The sequence below is a fragment of the Nyctereutes procyonoides genome, unplaced genomic scaffold (genome assembly GCF_905146905.1).
Source record: "Nyctereutes procyonoides isolate TBG_1078 unplaced genomic scaffold, NYPRO_anot_genome, whole genome shotgun sequence".
NCBI lineage: Eukaryota > Metazoa > Chordata > Mammalia > Carnivora > Canidae > Nyctereutes > Nyctereutes procyonoides.
This window is the reverse complement of record NW_026575133.1, coordinates 47,934,056-47,949,011: the sequence shown is the minus strand read 5'-3', so window position 1 is coordinate 47,949,011 and position 14,956 is coordinate 47,934,056.

Here is a 14,956-nt window from a genome sequence, read left to right as displayed (position 1 = left end):
TTGGTGCAGGTCGTGATCCGGGGGTCCTGGAATCAAATCCTGCATCAGACTCTCTGCAGGAAGCCTGCTTCTCCCTCTGCCTATGTCTCTGCCTCTCTCTGTGTGTCTCTCATGAATAAATAAATAAAATCTTTTTTTAATTATGCTTTCTGCACAGACTTGTTTCTCAGAAATGTATATGGCACTTTCCTTATGGTTCCAAACATATATTTGAAAAAGATTCTATCTTCAAGAAAGATGTTAGTTGGAAGATGATTTCTACACAGATTTGTTTCACAGAGCAAAGTATATGGCAGTTTATTCATGCTTTCAGATGTATATTTGAAAAAGATTCTATCTTCATGAAAGAAGATGTTGGTGGAAAGATGCTTTCTACACAGACTTTTTTCACAAAGTTAACTATATGGCACTTTTTATGCTCTCAAGTATACATTTGAAAAAGCTTCTATTCATCAGTGTGTGTTAATTGAAAGATGGTTTCTATCAGTGTTCTTTCATAGATGTAGTATATGTCGCTATCGTCATGGTACCACTCACACATTTGAAAATGCTTCTACCTTCATGAAGGATGATGTTAACTGAAAGATCATTTCTATACAGTGTTTGTTTTTAAACGTATGCGGCATTTGCCTTATGTTCCAACACATATACTTGAGAAAGCTTCTGTCTTGACAAAAGAAAATATTAGTTGAAAGATGATTTCTACAGAACCTTGTTTCTCAGAATTAAGTATATGGCATGTTCCATGGGCTTTCACACAAACGTTTGAAAAAACTACTACCTACATAAAAGAAGATGTTAGTTGAAAGATGCTTTCTACACAGACTTATTTCTCAGAGTTAAGTATTTGGCTTTTTCCTTAAATACCTACACATACATTACAGAATGCTTCTATCTTCATGAACAAGATACTAGTTGAAAGATGTTATCTACATGGACCTGTTTTTTAGAGTTCAGTATATGACACTTTCCTTATGTTTCCAAACATACATTTGATAAGGCTTCCATCTTTCATGAAACAAAATGCTAGTTGAAAGATGCTTTCAACCCAGAATTGTTTCTCAGGGTTAGGTATATGGCATTTTACTTAGGCTTTCACACATACATTTGAAAATGCTTCTATCTGGATAAAGAAGATATGGTTTATGTATACAATGGAATATTCCTCAGCCATTAGAAATGACAAATACCCACCATTTGCTTCAACGTGGATGGAACTGGAGGTTATTATGCTGAGTGAAGTAAGTCAATCGGAGAAGGAAAAACATTATATGTTCTCATTCATTTGGGGAATATAAATAATAGTGAAAGGGAATAGAAGGGAAGGGAGAAGAAATGGGTAGGAAATATCAGAAAGGGAGACAGAATATGAGAGACTCCTAACTCTGGGAAACGAACTAGGGGTGGTAGAAGGGGAGGAGGGCAGGAGTGGGGGTGAATGGGTGACGGGCACTGAGGGGGGCACTTGACAGGATGTGCACTGTGTGTTATTCTGTATGTTAGCAAATTGAACACCAATAAAAAATAAATTTATTATTAAAAAAAAGAAAATGCTTCTATCTTCATGAAACAAGATTCTAGTTGAAAGATACTTTCTACACAGACTTGTTTCTCGGAGTTAAGTATAGGGCACTTTCCTTGCATTTCCACACAATTAAAAACGCTTCCAACATCATGACGTAAAATGTTAGTTGAAAGATGCTTTGTATGTACTTGTCATTGCTAAGTATATCACATTTTTGTTATGTTTTTAACACAGATATTTTAATATCTTTCTATCCATATGAAACAAGATGCTTATTGGAAAGTGTTCTATATACACACTTGTTTCACATAGTTAAGTATAGTACCCTGCTTATAATTCCACACATACATTAAAAACATTTCTAACTTTAGGAACAAGCTGCTATTTGAAAGATGCTTTCTACATAGAGTTGTTTCTCAGAGGAGACTATATGGCAGTCCCCTTATATTTCCACACATACATTTGAAAATGCTAACTTCATGTAACAAGATGCTAGTTGAAAGATGCTTTCTACACAGACTTGTCAGTGTTAAGTATACACTTTCCTTATGTTTCCACATATGCATTTGAAAAGGTATCTATCTTCATGAAACAAGGTGCTAGTTGAAAGATACTTTCAACACAGACTTGTTTTTCAGAGTTAAGAATATGACACTTTCCTTATGTTTGCATGTATACTTTAGTCAACACTTTTATCTGCATGAATCAAGATGCTAGTTGAAAGATGCTTTCTAAACAGACTTTTTTCTCAGACATGAGTATATGGCACTTTTCTTATTTTTCCACACATAGATTTAGAAAAACTTTTATCTTCGTGAAATAATGTGATCACTGAGGAATGGTTTCTACAAAGACTTCTTTCTCAGTGTTAAGTGTTTGACACTTTCCTTAGACTTGCACACATACATCTGAAAATGCTCTTATCTTCTTGAAACAGGATGGCTTTTGTAAGAAGCTTTCTCACTGGACTTGTTTCTCAAAGAGAAGTATACAGCGCTTCACTTATGTTTCAACACAAACATTTGAAAACGCTTCTACTACTGGAGGACTAGGTTAAGGGTGAGTCTTCAGCTTCCCTTATGGATTCAGGAAGATGCTGATACTACTGTTAAAAATCAGGGGGTTTTGCTACAATCATGCTCTCTGTCTCGACTCTGTGGTTGCATGTAACATGATTTCCTAATGTGTGAATCATCTGACATGCTTCAGGTGTGACAAATCCATTGTACCATCAGATTTAGTGTTTAGGCCAAGTCAATACCATTACCAGGTCTAGGGTTAGAGTTCTGGTCTGGGAAGTAGTAGAGTCCTATCCGATGACATTGGAATAAACTTCCCTGTGGGCTGAGTTGAGGAGTAACTTTAGGGTGGAGCTCTGTCTCTAACTTTGCCTTAGTGGGATGATGAGGTTCACAGTGAAGGTTAGTTTTTACTAGAACCCTGCTCTCTTGATCCATTCTGTGGCTTTTATGTGTCAATGTTTCCTTCTATATTCTTGTCTGGGTAGTGTGGCTTTGATCAGGTGTGCCACCTCAATTGTTTCCTCATATTTAGTGTTCAGGCCAGGTCAGTGCCACTCTTCATGAATGTAGACTTTCACACATACATCTGAAAATACTTCTATCTTCATCAGAGAAGATGTTTCTTTAAAGATACATCTATGCTGGGACGCCTGGGTGGCGCAGTAGTTGAGCATCTCTGCCTTTGGATCCCAGTCCAGGGATCAAGTTCCACATTGGGGTCCCCGCAGGGATCCTGCCTCTCCCTCTGCCTATGTCTCTGGCTCTCTCTCTATGTCTTTCATGAATAAATAAATAAAATCTTTATTTAAAAAAAGATACATCTATGCTGACTCCTTCTCAAAGTTAAATATATGGCATTTTGCTTAGGCTTTCACACATGCATTTATAAACACTTCTATCTTCATGATAGAAGATATTAGATGAAAGATACTTTCTACACATTTTTTCCTCAGAATTAAGCATATGGCAGTTTCCTTAGGCTTTAACACAGACATTTGAAAACAGTTAAATCTCCCTGAAAGAAGATGTTAGTTGAAAGATGCTTTCTACACAGACATGTTTCACACAGATAAATATAAGGCACTTTCTTTAGGCTTTCATACATATATTTGAAAACACTTCTATCTTCATGAGAGAAGTTGTTAGTTGAAAGATATTTTCTACACACAGTTATCAGAGTTACGTATTTGGCATTTTCTTTAGGCTTTAAGTCATACTTTTGAAAACACTGATAACTTCCTGAAAGAAGATATTAGTTGAAAGAAGCTTTCCACATAGTCTTGTTCCTCAGAATTAAGTATATGGCACTTTCTTTAGGATTTCACACATACTTTAGAAAATACTTCTATCTTCATTAAATAAAATTTTTATTGTAAGATATGTCCTACCAACCCTTGTTTTTCAGAGTTAAGTATATGGCACTTTCCTTAGGCTTTCACGCATAAAAACGCTTGTATCTTCCTGAAAGAAGAAGTTGTTTGAAAGATGCTTTGTACACACACTTGTTTCTCACAGTTAAGCATATGCCACTTTCCTTAGGCTTTCACACATACATTTGAGAATGCTCTATTTCTGTGATAGAACATGTTAGATGAAAGATGCTCTCTACATAGATTTGATTCTCAGAGTTAAATACATCAGGGCTTCCCACATACATTTGAAAATGCTGCTATCTCCCTGATAGAAGATGTTAGATGAAAGATGCTTTCTCCACAGACTTATATCTGAGTTAAGTGTGTGGCACTCTCTTTAGGCTTTCACACATACATTTAAAAACGCGTGTATCTTCCTGAAAGAACGTATAAGTTGAAGATTATTTCTACACAGATATTTCTGAGTTAAGTATATCGCCCTTTCCTTAGTCTTTCACACATACTTTTAGTAATGCTTATGTCTTCATGAATAAAGGTATTATTTGAAAGATGTTTTCCTCACAGACTTATTTTTCAGAATTATGTATATAGTAGTTTCCTCTGGCTCTCACACATACATTTGAAATCACTTGTATCTTCATGAAAGTGTATGTAAGTTGAAAAATGGTTTTCTCCACAGACTTGTTTTTCAGAATTAAGTATATGGCACTTTCCTATGCTTTCACACAGACATTTAAAAATGTGTGTATCAGAGGAGAGGCAAGATGGAGGAAGAATATTATTTCTTGTTTCATCTGGTCCACCAAATTTAGCTAGATAACTATCAAAGTGTTTTGAACACCTATGAATTCAACCTGAGATGCAAGGAAGTAATGGCTGAAACTCTACAAATAGAAAAATGACCACTTCTTGCAAAAGAAGTGTGGCCTCTGGAACAAAGACCTCACACTGCAAACTGCTTATACTGAGCCCTGCCACCTGGCAAGGGGAGGTGCAACTCCACCCAGGCACAGACACCTGAGAATCAGCACAGCAGGCCCCTCCCCCAGAAGACCAACTGGAAGAACAGGGGAAAAGCAAGATTACTAACCAAACAGGACTGGAAAACTCCAAGACTAGGGGAAAATAGTATATAGAACTTGAGATTTTTTTTCTTATGATTCATTTATCTTTCAGGTTAAAATTTTCCGATATTCTTTTTGATCCCATCCTAACTATATTTTATCAACTCTTCATTTTTAGGTTTTTTCTTTTATAACTTCCATATTTTACAATTATGTGTTATAGATATATTCTTCATTTTTGGCTTCCTTTCACCATATTCAATTTTATTTTTGTATGTATTTGGTATGTAAGTTTTGCTTTTTTCTATAATTCTAGAATTTAGTACCTTTTAACATAACATATAGACCAAAATACACTCAGAACCAAGTGGATCACTGTTTTGGTCCTGTCTGTGATATTATATTCTCTCTACCCCCCCCACTCCCCCCTTTTTCTTTTTCTTTTTTGTTGTTGTATCTCTATATAAGTTTTGCTTTTTTCTATAATTTTGGAATTTAGTACCTTCTAGTATACAAACCAAAATATACTCAGAACCAAGTGGATCACCATCTTAGTCTACTCTATGAGATTATATTCTCTCTATCCCTCCATTCCCCCCTTTTTCTTTTTGTTGTTATTGTTCCTCTATATAAGTTTTCCTTTTTACATAATTTTGGAATTTAGTACCTTCTAACATACAAACCAAAATGCACTCAGCATCAAGTGGATCATCGTTTTGGTCCACTCTGTGAAATTATATTGTCTGTCCCCCACCATCTCACCCCCCCTTTTTTTTCTTTCTCTTTTTTCTTTTATTTTCTGTTCCCTGGCCTCCTTAGAATTGTCTAGTGTGTATTTTTGGGTCGTGGTTGATATTCTTTACTCTGCTCACTCATACAGCCATTCTGCACTGGACAAAATGACTAGAAGGAAGAACTCACCACAAAAGGAAGAACTAAGGGTATAACTCTCTGCCACAGAGCTAATTTAAGTAAATTTAAGTAAAATGGATTTAAGTAAAATGTTGAAGATAGAATTCAGGATTACACTTACAAAGTTACTATTTGGACTTGAAAAAAAGCATAAAAGACTCTAGAGAATCTCTTAGTGCAGAAATGAAATCCAAATAAAAACTAATTTAGGACAAAAATTAAAAATACTCTAAGGAGCAATCTAAACTGGATACCCTAGTGCCTAAGGTAAATGAGGCAAAATAGAGAATAAGTGACATAGAAGACAAATTGATGAAAAGTAAGGAAGCTGAGGAAAAGAGAGAAAAACAACTAAGAGCCCACGAGAGGCTCCAAGAATTAAGTGACAGTTTGAAAAAAATAACAATCTTATTATTGGAATTTCAGAGCGTGTGGAGAGGATCAGAAGGTATATTTGAACGAATCATAGCTGAGAACTTCCCTAATCTGGGGAAGGAAACAGGCATTTACACCCATGAGATAGAGAGGACCCCTCTCAAAATCAACAAAAAATGATCAACACCCCAACACGTAATAGTAAAGCTTACAAATTTCAGAGATAAAGAGAAAAACCTGAAAGCAGCTCTAGACAGGAGACTCCTAACGTATATGGGGAGAAATATCAGATTGACAGCAAACTTCTCCACCGAGACCTGGCAGGCCAGAAAGGGTTGGCATGATATATTCAGGGGACTAAATGAGAAAAAAAATGCAACCAGGAATACTTTATCTAGCAAGGTTGTCACTCAGAATGGAAGGAGATATATAGACCTTCCAGGACAGACAAAAACTGAAAAAAATATGTGATCACCAAACCAGCCCTGCAAAAAATATTAAGGGGAATCCTGCAAGCAAAGAGGGAGCCCAAAGAAAAAGAGACAATCTGCAGAAACAGGGACTGTATAGGTAATAAAATAAAACTGAATAAGTATCTTTCAATAGTATTCTCAATGTGAATGGGCTAAATGCTCTAGTCAAAAGACACAGGGACTCAGACTGGTAAAAAAGCAAGGCCAATCTATAGGCTGTCTACAAGAGACTCATTTTAGACCAAAGGACACCTTCAGACTGAAAATAAAGAGGTGAAGAACCATTTACCATGCAAATGGACCTCAAAAGAAAGCTGGAATAGCAATCCTCATTTCAGATAAATTAGATTTTAAACCAAGGACTGTAGTAAGAGATGAAGAGAGACACTGTATCACACTTAAAGCATCTATCCAACAAGAAGACCTAACAATTATGAATATTTATGCCCCTAAGGTGGGATCCGCCAATTATATCAACCAACAAATAACCAAAGTAAGGAAACATATAGATAATAATATATTAATAGTAGGAGACTTCAACACTCCACTCTCAGCAAAGGACAGATAATCTAAGCAGAAAATCAACAAAGAAACAAGGGCTTTGAATGACATACTTTGAATGACCAGATGGACTTCATGGATTTATACAGAACATTCTATACTAATGCAATAGAATACACATTCTTCTCAACTGTACTTGGAGCTTTCTCCAGAATAGACCACATACTGGGTCACAAATCAGGTCTCAATGGATATACAAAAAAAAAAGGGGGGGGGAATGTTCTCCACGTATTTTCAGACCACAATGCTTTGAAACTAGAACCCAGTCACAAGAAGAAATTTGGAAGGAACTCAAACACTTGGAGGTTAAAGAGCATCCTACTAAAAAGCAAATAGGTCAACCATGAAATTAGAGAATTAAAAAGATTCATGTAAGCTAACAAAAATGAAAGCACAACTGTTCAAAATCTTTGCGATACAGCAAAAGTGGTCCTAAGAGGGAAGTACATTGCCATACAAGCCTCTTTCAAAAAATTGGAAAAATCTCAAGCATACAAGCTAATTCCAAACCTAAGGTAACTGAAGAAAGAACAGCAAATAAAGCCTAAACCAAACAAGAGAACAGAATTAATAAAGATTACAGCAAAATTCAATGAAATAGAGACCAGAAGAACAGTAGAAGAGATCAATGAAACTATGAGCTGGTTCTCTGAAAGATTTAATAAGATAGATAAACTCCTAACCAGACTTATCTAAAACAAAAGACTCAAATTAACAAAATCATGATGAAAGTGGAGAGATCACAACCAACACTAAGGAAATATAAATGATTTTAGGAACCTATTATTAGCAACTGTCTGCCAAAAAATTAGGCAATCTGGAAGAAATGAATGCATTCCTGGAAACCAATAAATTACCAAAAGTGAAACAGGAAGATATAGGACACCTGAACAGATCGATAACCAGCAAGGAAATTGAAGCAGTTATCAAAAGCTTCCCAAGAAACAGAAGTCCAGCACCAGAAGGCTTCCAGGGGAATTCTACCAAACATTTAAGGAAGAAATAATACTTATTATACTGAAGCTGTTTCAAAGGATAGAAATGGAAAGAAAACCTCCAAACCCATTCTATGAGGCCAGCATTACCTTGATCCCAAAACCAGACAAAGACTCCATCAATCAAAACCACAGTGAGATACCACCTCACACCACAATGTGAGAATGGGGAAAATTAACAAGACAGGAAACAACAAATGTTGGAGAGGATGTGGAGAAAGGGGAACCCTCTTGCACTGTTGGTGGGAATGTGAACTGGTGCAGCCACTCTGGAAAACTGTGTGGAGGTTCCTCAAAGAGTTAAAAATAGATCTGCCCTACTACCCAGCAATTGCACTGCTGGGGATTTACCCCAAAGATACAGATGCAGTGAAAAACTGAGACACCTGCACCCCAATGTTTATAGCAGCAATGTCCACAATAGCCAAACTGTGGAAGGAGCCTTGGTGTCCATCGAAAGATGAATGGATAAAGAAGATGTGGTTTATGTATACAATGGAATAAATATTACTCAGCCATTAGAAATGACAAATACCCACCATTTGCTTTAACGTGGATGGAACTGGAGGGTGTTATGCTGAGTGAAGTAAGTCAATTGGAGAAGGACAAACGTTATATGGTCTCATTCATTTGAGGACTATAAAAAATAGTGAAAGGGATTATAGGGGAAAGGAGAGAAGTGAGTGGGAATATCAAAGAGGGTGACAGAGCATGAGAGACTCCTAACTCTGGGAAACGAACAAAGGGTAGTGGAAAAGGAGATGGGCAGGGGATGGGGTGACTGGGTGATGAGCACTGAGAGGGGCACTTGACGGGATGAGCACAGGGTGTTATGCTATATGTTTGCAAATGGAACTCCAATTTAAAAAATAAATAAATAAAGTTTTTTAAAAAGGCTCCATCAAAATGGAGAATCACACCAATATCCCTGATGAGCATGGATGTCAACTACTCACCAAGATACTAGTCAATAGGACCAAACAGTACATTAAAAGGATTATTCACCACAACCAAGTGGGATTTATCCCTGTGATGAAAGGGTGGTTTAGCATTCATAAATCAATCAATGTGATAGATCACATTAATTAAAGACAATAACCATATGATCCTCTCAATTAGTGCAGAGAAAGCATTATACAAAATATGGCATCCTTTCCTGATTAAAACTCTTCAGACTGTTGGGATAGAGGGAACATACCTCAGTACCATAAAAGCCATCTATAAAAAATCCAAGCTGAATATAATTTTCAGTGGGGAAAAACTGAAAGCTTTTCCTCTAAGATCAAGAATACGACAGGGATGCCACTCTCACCACTGTTTTTCAGCAGAGTACTAGAAGTCCTAGCCTCAGCAATCACACAACAAAAGGAAATAAAAGACATCCAAATTGGCAAAGAAGAATTCAACTCTCACTCTTTACAGATTACATTTTACTATATATGGAGAACCCAAAAGACTCCACCCCCAAATTGCTAGAACTCATAGAGCAATTCAGCTGTGTGGCAGGATACAAAATCAATGAACAGAAATCAATGGCATTTCTATACACTAACAATGAGACTGAAGAAAGAGAAATTAAGGAATCAATCCCATTTGCAACTGTACTAAAAAAATGTAAGATACCTAGGAGTAAATCTAACCATAGAAGAAAAGGATCTGCACTCTAATAACTACAGAACACTTATAAAAGAATTGGAGAAGACACAGAGATGAAAAAACATCTCATTCTCATGGACTGGAAGAATAAATATTGTGAAAATGTATATGCTACCCAGAACAATTTACACATTCAATTGAACCCTTATCAAAATACCATGGACTATCTTCACAGAGTTGGAACAAATAACCCAAGATTTGTATGGAACCAGCAAAGACCCCCACCAAATAGCCATAGGAACGTTGAAAAAGGAAACCAAAGCTCGTAGTATCACAATGCCTGACCTCAAGCTATATTACAAAGCTATGATCTAAGAGTATGGGACTAGCACAAAAAGAGACACATAAATCAATGGAACAGAATAGAGAACCTAGAAATGGACCTCAACTCTATGGCCAACTAATCTTTGACAAAGCCGGAAAGACTATCCAGTGGTAAAAAGAAAAAAAGTCTCTTCAACGAATGGTTTTGAAAAAATTGGACAGCCACAGTCAGAAGAATGAAACGACACCACTTTCATACACCATACACAAAGATAAACTGAAAATGGATGAAAGACCTAAATGTGAGACAGGAATCTATCAAAATTCTCGAGGAGAAAACAGGCAGCAACCTCTGTGAGCTTGGCTAAAGCAACTTCTTGCTACACACATTGTTGGAAACATGAGGTCCCCCCATGGAGGCAGATACGATCCTCAAGCTCCTGGGCCCTAACCCTAACCATGAAACCCGAGGGACTGACGACACATGAAGGACACCAGAAAGCTTGGCCATCCACCCAGGAGGATAGGGTGTCATTTTTATGAAGGGCTGATAACAGGAGCCCGAGAAATCCGAAGGACTCCCTGAACCACTTAAAATGTTCAAGACGCCCATGCACGTCAGCCAGGAGCCTGAGCCTCACATAATACTCACCCTCAACCCAGACCTTCAGGAAGGTCTCCCCCATGATGACAGATAAGACCCTCTACACTCCTGGGCCTTAAACCTAACCCAAGATTGGGTTCTGACCCAACCCAGCCCCTGAGCCTGGACCCAAAACCCTTTAGAAACTGACAGCACATACAAAACCAGAAAGCTCAGTCACCCACCCAGGAGGAAATGGTACTATTTGGAAGACTGGAAGATAGTTAGAGCCCAAGAAATAGGAAGAGTCTCCTGAGCCTAGTCTCACATTCAGGCTCAACCTATACACCAGCTGTGCACCTAAGCCTCACGCTAAGATTTGGCTTCAACTCAGGCTTCTGGGGAGGCCTCTCCAATGGTGGCAGATATGACCCTCCAAGTTCCTGGGTGCTAACCATAACCCTAGATTGGGCTATGACCTGACCCAGCCCCAGAGCTTGGCTCTGAAACCCAAGGGACTGATGACACATGAATGACACCAGAAAGCTCTGCCACCCACCCAGAAGGAAATGGTGCCATTTTTATGAAGGGCTGATACCAGGAGCCAGAGAAATCCAAAAGGCTCCCTGACCCCCAGACAATGTTCAGGTACCCCACACCACTCAAAAGCCTGAGTCTCACGCTAAGCTTCATCTTCAACTCAACCCACCAGGGAGGTCTCCCCTAAGGTGCCAGTTCGGACCCTCCAAGCTCCTGGGCCCTAATCCCAACCCTAGATTGGGTTCTGACCCAATACAGCCCCAGAGCCTGGCCCTGAAACCTGAGGGACTGACGACACATGAACAACACCAGAAAGCTCACCCACCCACCCAGGATGAAATGGTGTCATTTGGAAGACCAACAGATAGCTAGAGCCTCAACAATCCAAAGGGCTACCTGAGCCCAGAGCCACATTTGCTGCCACCCTGTCCTGCAGCCATGCACCTGAGCCTCACACTAAGCCTTGTCTTCACCTCAGCCCTCTGGAGAGATCGCCCACATGGCAGCAGATAGGACCCTCCAAGCTCCTGGGCCCTAACCCTAACTTTATATTGGGTCCTCACCCAAACCAGCCCCAAAGCCTGGCCCAGAAACCCAAGGAACTAACAACAGGTGAGCAACACAAGAAATCTCGGCCACCTACCCAAAAGGAAATGGTGCCATTTGGAATTCCAGCAGATGCTTTCAGCCTGAAATATCCAAAGGGCCTCCTGATCCAACCCACATTTGTTACTCCCCTCCACATAAGCCCCAAGCCCAAGGATCACACTGAGCCTTGGCCTCTCTTCAGACCTCCTAGGTGGTCTCCACCATGTGGACAGATAGGACCCTCCAAGTTCCTTGAGTTCTGACCTGACCCAGCCCCAGAGCCTGGTTCTTTTTTTTATTTAACTTATGATAGTCACAGAGAGAGAGAGAGAGAGAGAGAGAGAGAGAGGCAGAGACACAGGCAGAGGGAGAAGCAGGCTCCATGCACCGGGAGCCCGACATGGGATTTGATCCCGGGTCTCCAGGATCGCACCCTGGGCCAAAGGCAGGCGCTAAACCACGTGCCACCCAGGGATCCCAAGCCTGGTTCTTAAACCAAATGTTTCAGGACATGTGAGTGGCACCAGAATGTTTGGCCATCCACCCAGGAAGTAATGGTAACCATTTGTAAGGGCAGATCCCTGGAGCCCATGAATATTGAAGGGCTTACTCAGCCTATCCAATCGTTCATCACACTCTTGAACAGTGCTGTGAACCTGAGCCTCAAGGTAAGCCTGACCCTCACATCCACCCTCTAAGAGCTCTCCACAGTGTCGGCAGATAGGACACTATAAGCTCAGCCAACCACCCAGGAGAAAATGGTACCTTTGGAAGGGTGGCAGGTAAGTAGAGCTGGAGAAATCCAAAAGGCCCCCTGAGCCCAACTGTATGTTCAGCATCCCACCACCAAACCCCTTCCCTGACCCTGAGCCTCAACTAAACCTGGCCCTCAACTTAGCCCTGAGGGCAATTCTCTACCTCCTGGCAGATAGGACCCTCCTAGTTTCTGGACCCTAACCCCAATTGTACTCATGTATCTGGAATTACCCATTCCCAAACCCAAGGTCTGAAAAACAAGGAATTTGGCACAACTGAGTGATGCCAGATTATTCAGTATGGAACATAGAAGGAAAGTGTGGTGTTTGCACCAACAGTAACAGACCTAGGTACTTGGGTTCTGAGGTTAAAGCTAACCATAGCCTACAGCCTCAGCCTCTCTCTGATACCCAACCCTATGTCTGACCCTCATCTTAATTTTTTCCCTCAACTCAATCCTTGGAATAGATCTCTGCACACCCTGTGGTTCCGCCCCTATCAGCATCTATGCCTTCATGGTATCCATAGCTATAGCTGGAGCCAAAGCCAGGCCAAGGGCCTAGTTGTGCGATCCGTGTGGATTTGGACACTTGACCAACGCAAGATGACCTAGCGAGCAACACTGAAGGAAGCGTGGCTTTGTAAGACTGAATTGCAGCTGGAAGAGATGATTCTAAATAAAAACCTGACACTAACCCACGCTAACATCTTCCCCACTGAACCCAAATCCTAAGGCTGAATTTCTCCCTAACCCTCACCTTCAACTCAGGATATCGGGTTGCTCACTACCCTGCCAGTAGTTAGGCCCTTAAAAGCTCCCAAATCATAACCCTAACCCTAGCCATGGCTGTAACCCTACATGGTCCCCATCACAATTTCTGTGGGAACAATGGATGCGGAACACCTGAGCATGTCAGACTACTCATCCATGAGGACAGAAGGAAATAATGTCATTAGCAAGGATCCAGATGGAGATAGACACAAAGCTTCTGAGTGAAAACCAAGCCTTAAACAGAGCATTAGCCTCCTCATGAGCCTTTAATCTAAGCCCAACACTGACCAATCCCCTAGTAATATTATTTAGGGAAAGATAATTGTGAGATAATACTTGTCTTAAGGTTTTGTAGTTTGAGATATGAAGTTTGCAGAGATAAGAAGGAAGATTTTAATGAAAAACTTGAGAGAATTTTGGAAGAGTCTAGAAAATGAATATGCGAGTGCTTGCTTCAGCAGCATATATTACTAAAAAAAAGATATATGTAAGTGATGGCAATGGAAATAAAGAAGGAATTAATCAAAATTTTTAAAAATAGGGGCAGCCCCGGTGGTGCAGTGGTTTGGCGCCGCCTGCAGCCTGGGGTGTGATCATAGAGACCCGGGATCGAGTCCCACATCGGGCTCCCTGCATGGAGCCTGCTTCTCCCTTGTGTCTCTGCCTCTGTGTGTGTGTGTCAATAAATAAATAAAATATTTTAAATAAATAAATAAATAAATAAATAAATAAATAAATAAATAAATAAAAATTTTAAAAAACACATACATACAGCCCTCCAGGGTGGTCCCCACACTGTTAGCAGATAGATCCCAAAGATCTCCCGGTCCCTGACCCTAACCCTAACCGTAATCCTACCCTGACCCGAAACCTAGGTTTCAAGAACATTGAACATGTCATACCTGACCAACACTCGATGATGCATCCAGGAGCACAGAGGCAACCATGACATTTGAAAGGATCAAGTTGGAGCCAGAGAGGATCATTTCCAGCAAAAACCCAACACTAACCCTAATCATCGGCCACCCCCAGAATCTGAACCCTAAGCCTGACCCAACACCCTAACCAATGCTCTCAAATCAACCCACCTCAAAGATCTCTAAATGACAAGAAACAAACCCCTACCTGATCTCAGGCCCTAATCCTAACCGTAACCATGGCTCTGGCCCACCCAGGCCCCAACCCTAGGTCTGAGGAGCACAGAAGGGAACTGTGATGTTAGTAACAGCCAGGATGGAGATAGACACAAAGTTTCAGAGTGAAAACCTAAACACATCATGAACCTCACCCTGAAACTGTCCCCTCCCCTAAGCCAGACACTCACCAAAACCCTGGCCCTCATCTCAGCCCTCTGGGGAAATCTGCACTGCAGGTGGATATGCTCCCCCTCCTTCTCTGGCCCTAACCCCAATCCTAGTCATGGCTCTGGCTCTACCAGGGCCCAAAACCTAGGTTGAAGGAAACAAGTATTTGGGAGACCTGAATAACTGCCAGGAA